This window comes from Diprion similis, chromosome 14 (assembly GCF_021155765.1).
Source record: "Diprion similis isolate iyDipSimi1 chromosome 14, iyDipSimi1.1, whole genome shotgun sequence".
Classification (NCBI taxonomy): Eukaryota; Metazoa; Arthropoda; class Insecta; order Hymenoptera; family Diprionidae; genus Diprion; species Diprion similis.
The window spans coordinates 10,991,565-11,007,145 of NC_060118.1; the positions used below are offsets into that span (position 1 = coordinate 10,991,565).

At 31.5% G+C, this 15,581-nt stretch overlaps 1 protein-coding gene and 1 non-coding gene across 3 annotated transcripts in view; one reads left to right on the plus strand and one right to left on the minus strand.

Annotated features, from left to right (window-relative positions):
- Positions 1-15,581, minus strand: part of LOC124414520 (mucin-5AC) — a 95,554-nt gene that overhangs the window by 18,416 nt on the left and 61,557 nt on the right. The window lies entirely within an intron of this gene.
- Trnaf-gaa lies at positions 2,127-2,199 on the plus strand. Its single transcript has one exon. It is a non-coding gene; the product is annotated as a tRNA-Phe (tRNA).

The window sequence follows — 15,581 nt, forward strand, 5'->3', positions numbered from 1 at the left end:
TATAGTTATATAGAGTAGGGGAGGGTGGGGCAAAGTGGGACTCTCAAGATAATAAAACCGAAAATTAGAATAAAATTTTTGTTAACAAACATTGAATTGAAAAAAAGAAAAAATATTTATCAATTATTTTTCGACATTCCATCTGACGGATCTAACGAAATATTTTGAAATTTTTCACTCGAATACCTAATTTGCAATAAGCCGATATTCTGGCCCCGCTTCTTTTTTTTTTTCTCTGTGTTAATCTTCAATCAAAAACCACGAGATGCCTTAATTTCGGTTAAAAATCATTAACGTTTATAAAAATTCGAAATTTATATTTGACATTTTATTTATTTTTTTTTTTGAATCGTTGCGAATTACTTGTCGATTTTCGATATCGTTATTATCGCTTAAGTTTATTGAAAAAATTCATAAAAAAAATTTATTACACGAATAATTGATCCTGTTTTAAGACTGTTTTGAAAAATCTTTATAATCGGTTTTTGAACGTTGTGTAAAGATGAATATAATGTTCGGTCAATTTCACACGATTCTTACAAACGACGTAGGTATATGTATATACCTAATAAATCTTCATATTACCCATCACAAGATTTATTGTTAGACGAAACACAGCGAGACTTTCACTCTTCCACAATAATAATTATGAGAAGATAAATGCCAAAGACACGCAAATGCGTCGTCGTCTCGTCATCAGCCGATCCCGCAAAGTGATTAATGCAGAAGATTAGCGAATTTTAAGTATAATATATGCTATCCCTGCGGCATGCCATTGTTATTATACGAGCAAGAATTAATCGTGGAAACGGTTAATCGTTTCGACATCGTTTTCAATATTACTTCTTTCACTAGGCATTGTTTAAATCTTCGTCGTATCGAATCGTCGCTTCTTACGGGACGACAAGTAAACCTCAAGGGCCGATCGATATAGATCGATATCGAACGCCCGACCGGATACCGCAAACCCTGGAGTCGTATAGAATATCAAAACTTCACGCGAGCAGGTCCAGATAATGAAACGTCGTCCGAGGAAAATGACTCCGTCAGCAAAGTTGTGAAAGCGACGTAGAATCGAGTCTGGATCGAAAAATCGAACGACGATCGAGAAACGAAACCTATATATATATATGTGTGAAAAAATATTCCTGTTGAAAATTTCTAAAACATAAAAATTTCAAAAAAAATTCGAACACTTTAGTAGAAAATTTTATTTATTCATAATTTTTCGTACAAAATTATAGAATATTGTTAATTTTCTACGAAACGAAACTTGGACGGTTCAAATTCTCATAAAAATGCGTATAAATTCCTTAGAAATCATTTTTTTTTTACCAGTACAAGGATACAAGAAAAGTTACATCGATTTATCGAATTGTGAGATAACGGAATGAATGCGTCGCGTTGCGTTGCGTCGTGTGAAATGAAATGGAAAAGCGATCGTTGTCTGTATTCGTTAATCGCACGCACGCCGGTAAAAGCGTGGGATATTTTAAAACCACGTATTACGAACGAATTCGTATGTTTATAAACAGTGAAAGCAGTCGATTATGATTATTTGCACATACAATACGAGATGGGAGAAAAAAATACACTTTTAGTACAACTACTTTTAATAAAAATATACAATTAGTGGATGGGTGAATAAATAAATGATTAATTACGAGAATATTATTATTGTGTAACTGAAATTTTTTACCAATTTATCGACAGATATAGATATATCAATATTTTTTCATAAGTTATTTTATTCAAAGTTGATACAAGAAAAGTCAATTCAATTCAACGTTCTTGCATTTTGTTAGTTTTTTTTTTCTTTTTCTTTTGTTTTTTAACGAATTATTAAGATGTATTAATTTTTGTTTCAAATTATTTAATTCTGATCTAATCTAATTTAATATGGTCTAATAGAAATAATATAATAATAATAATAATAATAATAATCTGATATGATTTAATAAAAAATTAGGCTTTCTTGAAATTGTTTTTTTTTTTTTTTTTTTTTTTCACAAATTTGTCTACTTCTAGAGCAAAATTTGAAACAAAAATTTATTAAAAATGGTTAAATTGTGATTTGGTTGAATAAAATCAATACAATTATACCAAATACGCAATGTTAGGTATCAGCCGAAATAGCTCAGTTGGGAGAGCGTTAGACTGAAGATCTAAATGTCCCCGGTTCAATCCCGGGTTTCGGCAATTGACTTTTTTTTTTTTTCTTCGTTCTTCTTTTTCCAAAAACAATTATTATCGTCACACCTGCGTATAATGACATTAAATTGTAATTGATTTTATACGGTATAATTGCAGAGGTGCATTTTTTTTTTTTTTTTGTTTCTTTTTTTTCTTTGCAAAAATCTGCCAAAAAAGAGAAATTTCTGGCAAGGTGAGCAGAAAGTTACGATTAGAATTGCGAGAAATACAATTATTTGTGAAATTTTCCTGTTTGCAAGCGAGATTTGCGAATTCGTTAGGGAAAAATTCTTTGGACGAATCAGGCGATTCCTTTAATCAAGCGCATCTAGCGGAGTGCATTCTAATGTGACGTCAGACTCTAGAGATGATTCTCTCTGGTTTTGAATACGCTTGGGAAATCAATTCGAGTGTCTTTCGTTGGCGGATTTTGATCTCGAGGTGAGGTTGACGAGGTAACGAAGTCTGCAATTAATAATTTAAGTGCAGTGATAGATTTCGCGGATATGCAAAAATGTGTGGAAACGTTTTAAAGAATTTCAAAAGACTTTGCAAATTCCTAACGATTTAAAAGGATTTCGGAGAATGTACAATAATTTCAAAAGATCTCAAATGATTTCAAAGAATGTATAATAATTTCAAAAGATTTCATGGGATCTCAAAAGATTTCAAATGATTTCAAAGAATGTATAATAATTTCAAAAGATTTCATGGGATCTCAAAAGATGTCAAATGATTTTACAAGGTTTCATAAGATTTCAAACGATTTCAAAGATCTCATGGAATATCAAAAGATTTCAAATGATTTCATGGATTTCCAAGATTTTGAAAATTTCATAAGGTTCAAAGGATTTCATAGAATTTCAAAAGATATCAATAGATTTCAAATGATTTCAAGATTTCAAATTATTTCATAGACTTCCAAGATCTCCAAGACTTCAGAAATTTCAGTAATTTCAAAGGATTTCAAAAGATATAAAATGATTCGAATTGATTTCATAGATTTCCGAATATTTCAAAGAGTTCAAAGTTTTCATGGGATTTCAAAAGGTTTCTCAAGATATGAAGTAATTTCGAATGATTTCATGGATTCCCAGAGATTTCAAGAGTTTTTCCCTAGATTTAAAAAATTCCAAGCAATCTAAAAGAATTTTACGGTATTTCAAAAGATGCCAAAGGATTTCAAGGTCTTTCAAACGGTACCAAAGGATTTCGCAGAATGTTGACGGTTTCAAAAGTTGGCAAAAGGTTTCGAACGACTTCAAAAGATTTCAAGTATTTCAAAAGATTCACGTGAGGTTTTACAGTAGATTTCACAAGTGACTAACCTCTTGTAAGCGAATAATTAACAAACACATGAAAAATGTAAAAGAAAAAAAAAAAAAAAAAAAAACAGCGAGTAAACAGAACGCGGCGCCGCGGAGACCGAAGACGCAAAATCCGCGATGCGGAAATGAAATTGCGGAAACCGCGAGCACTTTGGAAGTTGGCGGTAATACAGCGGTTTAGTTGCGGAATTAACAATGGGAAACTAGGCTACAACGTTACAAGTTCGGTAGGCTCCGGATGCTCTCGGCTTCAAAACTAATTACGAGTTTGTACCCAGACGACGGGGCGGATGGATCAAGTCTAAATATGTCATTTTCTGTCTCTAATTACGCGGGTATAAGTCATTCGAGGCGTGTGTTAAACGTAAACAAGGAATAGAGAAAAGAATAGAACAAAAAAAAAAATTTCACATCGAATATTTCTGATTTTCATTATTTTATTCGAATTTTGAAAAGAATAATTCATCGTCGATTCGTTTTTTTTTTTTTTTTTTTCGCACCATTTGTAAATTGATTAACGGGGTCAAACAGGATTAGAAGAAATTTTGGAAGCCATAAAATTTCATTACGATTCGAAAAATATGTTTTGGTAGATAAACATGTTTCTGAAAGCCAGTATTGTCCATCACTTTATTACAATTTGTAATTACTTAAATTTTGACTGTAAAATGTAAAAAAAAAAAAAAATAGGTTAAAAATTATTGGTTCCATTTTTCGATCACAGATAAACAAAATACTATTCAAAAATTTTTGTCTTTTACTCGTATCTTGTAATTGTAAAACAGAAAAATACAAAAAATTTCCACACCATTGCTGAACACCAGCATTAATTCCCTCGCAAATAAATAATTGCACCATTTCTCGGGGTGGAAATAAAATGTGTCCGAATCGTTTACAAATGTTTGATAAAAAAAAGTTAAAACTTCCGGAAAATGATATCCACGATTATTATTTAACGAATATTTAGTGAAATACGATAATAAAAATTGTTTACGTCGAAAAATTGTAAATATGCATAGTTTCTCGTAAAAACTTTCGTTGATTTTCATAAAAGTTTGTATATTTACGATAACAAATCTTTAAAAACTACTCATACGTACAATTTTGTACGAAACGATAAAAAAATGTTTCAATTTTTGTAAAAAAAAAAAAAAATCGTAATCGTAGAAATCTTCACGAAGTTAACGAGAGTGAATTTCAGCTCAAATGAAATCATCCAGGACAGGTATACCTAACAGCAATTGTATAATACAACATGAAAATACAACCGTATGTGGCGTGAAGGCGAATAGAGAGACGCTGTTTACCCGTAACAAAGATATAATTAGGAGAAAGTGGTCCGTATATGAAGCGTTGAACTATCTTTAATGGTTAGAGGAATAATTGTTGAAAATTGTTAGCGCGAATACGGCTCATTACCGCATATACATATACATATATCACGTGTCACAAGACAGCTGCATGAGTGCTCTTCATAGGACTCCGTTAAAACAAGCCAGCCTAAATTTTGAATACTCAAATTGTAGCGAAAGAGAAAAAAAAAAAAAAGTTAGATTCGCAAGAAATTTAAAAAAACATTTTTTTTTTTTTCCCTCAACTATATATAATTATAAGCATCAAAGAAATGTTGTTTGGTTTTTTTTCTGTTTTTTTTCTGTCGTAATTTTTGCTACTCAAACCAATTTTTTTTTTCTTTTTCGATATGTATAGAGTATTCCATGGCAGCTCGACCAGTGTTAAACTTGGACAATCTCAAAATCATTTCAGGTTTTTTTTTTTCTAACATTCTACTCGGTAAGAAACGTGATCTGATTTTTTTTTTTTTTTTTTTTTTGTTGAAAAATTCCAAAATTCCTAATTAGGTGATAAAAAAAAAAAGAAGCAAAAAAAGAAGAAAAAAAAAATGAGGCCCACGTCTTCCTCAAAGGAGGGATGTTTTGTGTCGTTCACTGGATTTTCGAGAATTTTTTCAGATCTTTAAAAATGGGCATTCGCAATCGACTTGAAAATTTTTATAAAAAATAAACGTTTTGATAAAAGAATTTGAAATAAATTCAGGTCACGTTTCTTACCGAGTAGAATGTTAGAAAATGAAAAACATGAAATGATTTTCAGATGGTCGGGGCTTAACTCTGGTTGAGTTAGCGTGGAATACCCCATATTCAATTCCTTTATCGTCGGTTACGTTCTGTTTTCTACATTTTGCAAATTTAACTACGTAGCTATACATGCAATGTGTACATACATAATAATATAACTGTTAATTTTGGTTATTATCGCATAATTTGTTACGCGGTGCTATTAATTATGTTACAGTACTCCGCACCGTAGTTTAATTATATTTATTATAAATAATTACACGACCGGCAGCCCGTAGAAATTACATATAATATATATATAAATATATATATACATTTATAAGTTTATGAGAGTTTCTTTTTTCGAACAGTTTTCGGCCGGTTCTCAGACATTTTTGCTCTGTTTTTTCTTTTCACCAACGCGAAACGAACGTCACCCTTTTTATATCGTCACAATTACGATTTAATTGGCGATTTTTGCAACCGCAGTTTTTAATTGTACAGGTCGCGACTTCACCTCGTACTTTTTTTCCTCTTATTTCGTATGAAATTTATACATGAGAATAATTTTCTTTCGTTACCGGAAGAATAAAATATGAGACGAATAATTTGAAGATCTAAAGTAAATTGGTGATAAAAAATTTGATGAATTTTCGAATTCAAGACAAGAAAAAATAATTCTTTATCTTCATTTCTCTGAATATTCTCTGTTCCTTATACGTCGTTCACCCTCGATTTTGAATTACTTAAAAAACGGATAAAGCAACGACGCGCCGTGCGGATGGAAAAAAAGTTGTTAAGCGAAGTTACCAAGAAGACGTTGAAAGGAGAAGATGGAAGATGGAAGAGGGAGGAAAATTTTGTTACTTACTAAACTTTCGTAACCTTATATCAACGCCTAGTAGGTTGTGTATAAGTGAACGAGTAGAAAAAAAAAACAGAGAGAGAGAGAGAGAGAGAGAGAGACGAAAACGGGATGAAACGTGAGAAGGAAACAATATTTGTAGGTACGTGATTCGGACAATTCGGAGAAAATTATAATAATTAAAGTAGAGATACGATCGACGATTGCCAAAGTATGAGGACAAAAGACTGCCGGAAAAAGAGGATCAAGTAAAGAGAATATTGATCCGAGTGGATTATCTCTGTAATTGAGGGATTAGCCCCGAGACTTCGTTGCCATAGTGCATAATTTATACACGTATATATATATATATATATTATACATAGCTGGCGGTTTTATTATCTCTAGCCAGAAAATCGCAGATTTTCAAAGTATATACAAGTACGTATATATGTATATATATACAAGTAGCTTAGTCATAAGTCTGAGATCGTTCGACCTCTCGATAACTGTATGCAAATTTTTTGATGGTAAAGTGTTATTATCCTTATTTTATTTATTTATTTTTCTTTTGTTTTTCAAATTCAGACTTTCAAACGACATTATAATGATATATATATATATATATATATATATATGCTTTGTTCTACTGAGAGCACAGATTTTGTAGACTTTTATCAACAGAATAACATTAATTGCTTCATTAGTTTTCAAACGATGAATATAAGTTAACTTTTTTTTTGCTTCATCCAACGCATTGATTTTCAATTTTACATAGAATCCTGATGATTTGATCGCATTGAATAAGAAAACGATGATATTTTTTTGATTGACAAATATTGTACAGAATTTTCTGTAAAAAGGAGACGAAAAAAAAAAAACTTTCAGTTTAAATCGAAGAGAAACTTGTTAAATAAGAAATAATTATAACAATAATAATAATAATAATAATAATACCGTAACCATCGGGCTGTGAAAAAATACACGTTTCGGTGTAAACTTTATGTACGTCCAGGGAAAAAAAATTCGGCCCTACGGCGAGATTGTTTTTTCTTTTTTGTTTTTTATCGTTGGTTTTCATCGATCATTGGAGAGTGCGGGAAAATGCCTGTGATTGTCGTTTCATCGATTAATCATATATATATATATATATATATATATATATATATACTGCCCCACATGACCTGATGCAGAAAAATTGTATATGTGATAAAATATATGGAGCATTCCACGGCAAACCAGGCACTGCCGGACCTTTGCATTTTCAAATTTGATAATTTTTTCTTCTCATTTTGAGCTCATGATAACGAACTCATCTGATTTTTTTTTTTCAAATTTTTATCTCAATATCTGCACAGTAGCAGATTTAAAACTGCAAAGGTTCAGCAGTGGCTCGTTTGGCGTTGAATGCCCCGTATATGTATAGATTTGGCGTTTGTCACTGTTATCCTCCCCCCCCCCCCCCCCACCCGCCCTTTTTTTGTGATTTCATTTCGTTCGTTCCGGAACGAATTCGCAATGCCAGAAATTCTAAAAATGGTTCGACACACCGAATTTCAATCCGCGGTAATTGTTAATTGATTGCATATCTATACTATATATATATATGCGACGATCGATTCTTCCGGAAGAGAATTCCAAAAAAAAACAAAAAAACACAATGAAAAATTGTGTGGTGTGAAAAAACGTTCGAGATACGTAAAATATAGTAAAATTTTCCAAATTCAACCGTGGGAGATGATTCGATCGCGTGCGGAATGCGACAAAGAAAAGTGAAGATGATGGAACCTGCATCGTCGAGTGAAAGTCACGAATAAACGTGCTATTGACTTCCTCGGACATCGAAGAGACGATAAGAATTGTATTAGAGACACGCATTTATATATATATATATATATATATATATATATATATTAGGGTGGCGCAAAAAAACCGACTTTTTTTTTGAGTCTCGTGTGAGAAAATGTTAGTTTTTCATGTTTTAAGAGCCCACTCCAAAGGACAGTTCAAAAAAAAAATTTTAAGAGGTCGCTCCAAATTTTTTTAAACGTCAGGAATCGTAAAAAAATCAAATTAAAAAAATTATATTTTCAGTATTTTGTATGATTTTTAATTCATGTCGTGGTGTATTGTTATCGATTCTTTCTTACTGAATTGAAGAAAAAAAATTTATGAAATTTTAATATGAATATTAAAAAGTCGCTCGAAAAGATCTGAAGAAATGCACCAAAAAATTGAAAAAAAATTATGAACGATATTGAAAAAATTGATTTTACTCATCATAAAAGTTCGACTTTATTATCTCTCTCAGGTGACATCGGAGCTTCAATTTCTATTCCACAATAAAAAATTTACATATTTAAACAGCATCGCGATCTGTTTGCTTTTCGTATTTTTAAACTCATCAAGTCTGTACTTTACCATCGGTGATTGTATTTCTTCCTTTTCATTTTTTTTTTTTTTTCCCTTTTTTCCTTCTTATTCTATCAATACGTATATATCGTAAGAGAGAAAAAATTTATACACCTACTTTCGATCGCAATTTCGTCTACATGAAATAAAGAATTAAATTTCTAAAGTCAATTTACTTCATGCCGCGCGCGTGAAGCGATAATTCGATTATTGAAAACGCGAAGAATCTTCTGTTACAACTGTGTGTATAAAATTACGAGGGTAAATTTGCTCTTTATTGTATCTCGGGATAAAAGAAAAAATATGAAAAAAAAAATGCAAATGAAATAAAGAAAAAAGTAGAAAAAGAAGAAGAAGAATAAAAACGAAAGAAACGTGTTTACGAAATTTTTTTATCAATTCTTTCACTTTTTTCAATTTTTTTTTTTCAACAAAATAGCTTCATTTTTGAAAAAATACTTCAAGTCGATTAAGAACGTCCATTTTTAAGAATCTGAAAAAATTTTCAAATATCCAGTGAATGACACAAAACTCCATATACCAACTTACATAATTATAAAGCTACTTAACCATCGACTATACAAAACACGCATAGCTAACTCGTTTATTCAGCATCTGATAATGATGAGTGACAGGAATCGTCGCTCCTGTAGAATTCCGTAATGAGATTCTAATTTTTGATTTACAATTATGAATAGTTATATATATAGGTATACAGATACTGTGAAAATACCGTTTCCATATTCCACGCTTCCTGATCCTCCGCCGCATCAAAAATCCTAATCTTTCGTACGCACAACGATCATGTATCGCAAACACGGCGTCACATCCGGTCCCGGGATTTCAATTAACTCCATTCCCCTTGGATAATCAACTGAACAAGCGTCTAAGCTCGAAACACGGACCCGAAAAAATAGAAAAGATATTAAAACTAATAAAATGTGGAATACGCGGTCACTCAGTTTAATCATTATTATTAATTTTTTTTTATTCTTATTTTTCTTTGACTAAAAATTTCACGCTGGATTATAAATTCAACGGTTTATGCACACGATGACTTGTAATAAAATTCATTACCATACTATCTAGAATTCTAACAATTTAACATCTATGTCAGTGATTTGGAAATTTTTATTTAAGGTCAAAAAGTATTACTCGATAAAATTTTTATTCAAAATTCTTTTATTGTTTATATTTAATGTCGATAAAAATTTTCTTTCACGAAGTATGAAATTCTGTAATTTTTTATATTTAGTTTCAATAATTTTAATTTATTTTACATCTTTTCTCTCGGTTTTTAAATTGCAGACAACTAACTGTAGATAAAATTATCGTTTCATGTTCGTTTCTGTATATTTTTTTTTTTTTCTCTCTCCTTTCGTCTTTACATTTCAATGCAGTTTTCCTCTCTTGAAAAGAAAAAATACGATTTTCACAGAGACGAGATACGGACAATAATTTTTCTCATTTTTCACTTTTACATACAAACCGCTGCAGCAAATGCAATTACGGAAGCGGAAGAAACTCAGGTGCAGCAATTCAGAATCGCCAGTAGAAACCGAGTTTCAATTTATCCCCTCCACCTCCCCCCCCCATCACAGTCCTGCAGGCAATCTGGAGGATTTCTTGAGATAAAAACGCGAGATTCACTAGCTTCGTTCGAATTCGTTCGAGGTTTCTTTGAGACACGTGCTTGGCGTTCTTTTTCTTCTTCGGTCCCGTTTTTTTTTTTTTTTTTCTCACCTTTTTCCTCCTCAGCCGTTTTATTTTACCCGTATTTACGCCTTCGCGATATCTTATCCGGACGACTCCTTTTAACTTTTTTCCGAGCTTCTTTCTCCTTTCCCCCTGAGGCAGGTTTTCCGACCGCGCCCTGAGCATTCGACAAAATAAACTTTTCCTCCTGCAAAAATTTCAACTTACCCGTCAAGACCGTTAACAGATTGTCTATTCAAAGCGTGCAGTTTTTTACACTCTGTAGTATCGATTCAATTAATAATACAAATTCTTGCACAGAAAGAGAAAGAGAAAGAGAGAGAGAAATTCTTTTTAAAAAATACCAAATTAAAATTACAATAATATTGAGATTTAATTAACGATAAATCGTCATCAGTTGAGTACAATTAGTCAATTAAAATTCCATAACATTGATTCTATTTTCTTTGTTGCTGCATAATTAATTCGTGATTAAATTCGTTCGTATGTAGAACTTGAAACTATTTTCAAGCCAGATATAATTCAAATTAATTTATACATTTTTGTATTCTCAATTAATTTTCTTCTTCTACAAGACAAATTTTTCTATTAATTGTTTATTCTACGTTTTTTAACTGTCGGTTATTTGACTTTCGTTATTTAATCTCGTCGACTTTATAGTCCTTTGATTTTTGTAGCCCCTCCCCCTTCAGGGTTCTAAACTCGAGTTTATATTTCATCCGGATCATGTGTGCAGCAAACTCTATTTGCTCCGCAAATACAAACGTAGGAATGATTTCATTAATTTTCTACTACAGGGGACAATGGACCCGTCGAGTTCTATTCACAATCAGTCGCAGTTGGTATCCCAGAGGGAGAAACACAGGGAAAGAGAGAGAGAGAGAGAGAGAGAGAGAGAGATTAATTTAAACAGAGCTACCGGCTAGCAAAGATCTCCTGAAACACAATAGACGATGAATAAGCTCTTGTTTCTGTTTTTTTTTTTGTTTTTTTTTTCTTTCTTTCTTTAACTATTTATTATTACTGTTTACTTGAGCCCCTGAATCGCGAAATTGAATTAGAAATCAGACCTGTTTCGTTTGTCTGTTAAATCATTTTTTTTTTTTTTTTTTTGTTTTTTTATTTTATCTTTACTCTTTTGCTTCTCTCCGAAGGTCGACTATTATACATAAACAATGATGACAATTGTCGGTGAAAAGTTTTAATGAATTACATCGAATGGATAAGAAACAAAATTAAACGATAAATATCAATACGTGGAATATAAAAAATTTACAACTCTTTCGAACGTTTTTTTTAAATCATTCGCCTTTCACCGTAGCGCGTGGAAAAAAAATTTCAAAAATTTTACGAATTGTACGAAGTAAAAAATCGTAACGAAAAGTGGGGAAAAAAAAAAAAAAAAAAAAAAAAATTTCGCGCACGCATTAACAAACTAGTCTAAACGTGATTTCTTTTTTTCTTTCTTTTTCTTTCCTTCCATTTTTTTCCGGAGGTTAAGACGGAGGATGAAAGAAAAAATCGTTAAAATTAGAATAAAAATGGAACTACTCGTGTATAGTAAAAGTTTAGAAACTGTATAGCGGTGATTAATTGAAGTTAGATTAATTCGCTGCGTGACCTATAGTCCTGAATTAAAAAAAAATTACATTACGCATAACAAGATGTTAAATCCGGTGCATGATTATCGTGTAATTCTTAAACGGAAGAATGAAAAAAAAAAGAAGAAGAAGAAGAAGAAGAAGAAAGAAGAAAAACAAATGAAACCAAATAATAATATAAAAACAACAAAGGTCGTAAGAAAAAGAGTAATAAGACGTATGAAAAAAAAAAATGAGAAACAAAAGATAAGAAGAAGATAAACGGAGTTAATTTAACGCGGAAATTCTCCCGGGAGTAAAAATATATATACATATATATATATATATATATATATACCTATAACAAAAGAATACTGGAAGAAGATATTTTTTCCCCCTCTTTTCCGTTCCTTCTGTCTTTTTTTGCCCCTCTTTATCTGAACCGGCAGAGGATTTATGAAATACAGTTTATCAAACCTCTTGAACAGTTTCGCCTTTCACCCGCGTTTAGATAGGCACACTTTATACCTGTAATATACGTCAACCTGTGGCTACTTGAAGTGTAAATACCGTGTAATAAATCCTTCTGAAGACACATTGCATTCCTAGTCTGAAATCTCTCTGATTTATTTCTCCCACCTTGTATATACCTTCTAAAATAATCCAAGGAAAAATTAGTCCACAAACCCAGATCTGGTTGAAAAAGAACGTAATAAAAAAAAAGGGAGGGAACAAAAAAAAAACAAAAAAAACAGCATGACGAGAAAATAAATCCGAGCCACGTGTTTCTAATCCTTAATACTGTATTTTTTCTTTTTCTTCTTTTCGTTTTCTCCGTGAATTATTAATCGACGTCAATTTATTTCCTTTAACGAGTTGTTTGTTTTAACCTTTTTTTTGGGGGGGAGACCGGGGGGGGGAAGCAGGACGAACGAAATTTGATTATATTAATTATCGAATTTGCCTGAAAGGTAAAGTTTTTTTTCTATGAAATCGTAAACTTACTTCAAGAAAACAAAATTATATCGAAGCTACTTGCTGGAATCTGATTCAAGACTGCGAGTGAATTTTTTTTTTTTCTTTTTTTTTTACCAATAAATAGAAACATTTTCACAAGCTGTTTCATATCGAATAGAATTTCTACACTTTTGTTTCGCTGTGACCTTGAAGCGGAGTCGAAAAAAAACAAAAAAAAAAAAAAAAAAAAAAACGAAACAAACGTTTGTCCGAATTTTCTTAAACTGAGGTAAAACGACGGAAATTTTTTTTTTTTTTCTCAAATCGAGAAAATTGTGTCTTGAAACGAAATCTGTGTTTGTACCTTTTTCATTTTTTCCCCTCTGGTCATAAAAAGCTTCAAATTCCAATATCCGCGTGACGGAATCGTGACGTAATAAGCGACGTGCCCCGCAGCTCGAGGCGAAATGTCAGCGCATCTTCAAGGGTCAACTTTCGCATTCGAGTTCCCGCGTTCTTCGCTCTCTCTCTCTCTTTCTCTCTGTCCGTGAGAGCTGAGTGTGGATGTGTAGGTGAATTACCTGCGCGGATTTACCTCGTTCTATCTAAGGTGTGTGTAGACAACACGAAGCGTGAAAAAAGGCTGCGCAACTAGCGGCCGAGAGTCTATAAGTTGGTAAAACACGTCACGAGAATCACTGGATCAATTTATACTTCACACCGTAGAGGCTGTTGAATTTGCAAATCGAATGAACATTCCGCTCTCGCATATGAATGGTAATTAATTTATCGAGTATACGTGAATGCCGATTTTATTTTATCGATCAATTTTGTCAGATTTGAAAAGGAAAGGTTAAATAAGACTGCGAGTGTTGTTTTTTTTTTTTTTTTTGAAAAAAAAAAAATAATTTTCCAAAATATTTCATGGATTTCATTAAATTTTTCATTTTTCACCAACTTTCGCATTTCAAGGGATACTGATACCGAGTTTTACGAAAAAGAAAAAAAAAAAGAAGAAGAAGATGAAAGAAGTAAAAAAACTTTTGAAGCGAAAAAAAAAAGTCAGCATTTATTCAGAATTTATTGAAATTTGGTGAAAATATCAATTTTCAAAAATCTCTCTTAAAGGTAAAAAAAAAAATGGGTTATGTTAGATCAAAATTTTTTGAATAATCGATTTCCGTTTATCAGTGATTACGTAAATTTAACGCTTACAATGGCGTTTTTGAGCGTTTCGCCCACCCCTTATAAGCTGTCAAAAAATTAAATACCTGCACGAAGATCTTTATTTCAGCGATATCTTTGATTTTTGAGAGTAGCCAAGAGTTTTTATTTTTTTCAATTCACCTTAATATACATATTCGGTTTTTTAGGCTGTTGACGAATTTTCTTCCGAATCAACTTTAAAATATTCTAAAACAATTGCCAAATTTTTTCAGATTTTTATCTCACAAAATACCGGAATTACATTTATTTATAAAAACCGAATTCGCTTCACGATTTTCAGAGTTTATTTTTTTTTTCGTTCTCTCTTTTCTTTCAAATTTAAGGTAGAAGTATAAAAACCTTCACCTTCAATATCGTTATTTTTTATTTTTTTTTCATTTTTTTATTCAAATCTCAATTTCAATCACCTTTTTGTTGAAAAAAAAAAAAAAATTATGTCGATTTCCGTCCTTCTTCTAATAATCTACTAAAATTTCAAGTTCAATTCTTATTTCTTCGACGGTTCATAACTTCTTTTTTTTCACCCATTTCTCTCGTCACACCGCGAGTAAGACTTTCGATAATTCTTTCGTTCAATTCTATCAGTGCTTGTCCAACTAGTTATATTTATATAAATTATAAATAATACAAATCTATAGATCATAATTGAAATTGAATAAAAAAAAAATAAAAAACAAACGAAATAACACATAGAATCTAGTCTGCATTTTGTCTGATTTACAATTAAGAATCGTAAGACCGAGAATTGCAAAATCAAATTGCAGGTTTTGCACATGGCGTAAAATATTATTACTAATTCCGACATTATAATACGCGCGAGCGATTCTTTATTTTCATCCACTTTGCGATCTAAGTGGTATTTTGCATTAAAGCGATTATGCATATTATAACTACTGCAATTTTCACATGTATTTTGGGTATATATATATATATATATATATATATATATATATATATATATATGTATATAAACTGGTTATAAGTACATACATAGATACATAGAATATAATCCGAACGACGACGTATAATTAACGGATCAATCACTCGACTCGCAAGTCGGACGCAATATCTTTAATCCACCGTATCGTGATTCGCATGCCGCGCATTTACAGTAAGTAGGTGATGATTATGATAATTCGAATAAAACGGAACAGCTTGATTGAATCTCTTAAATTTTTATACCCACGCCCTGCACGTATTACCGGAATAAGATCGAACAATATTGAAGAAAGTGCTAGAGAAGAGA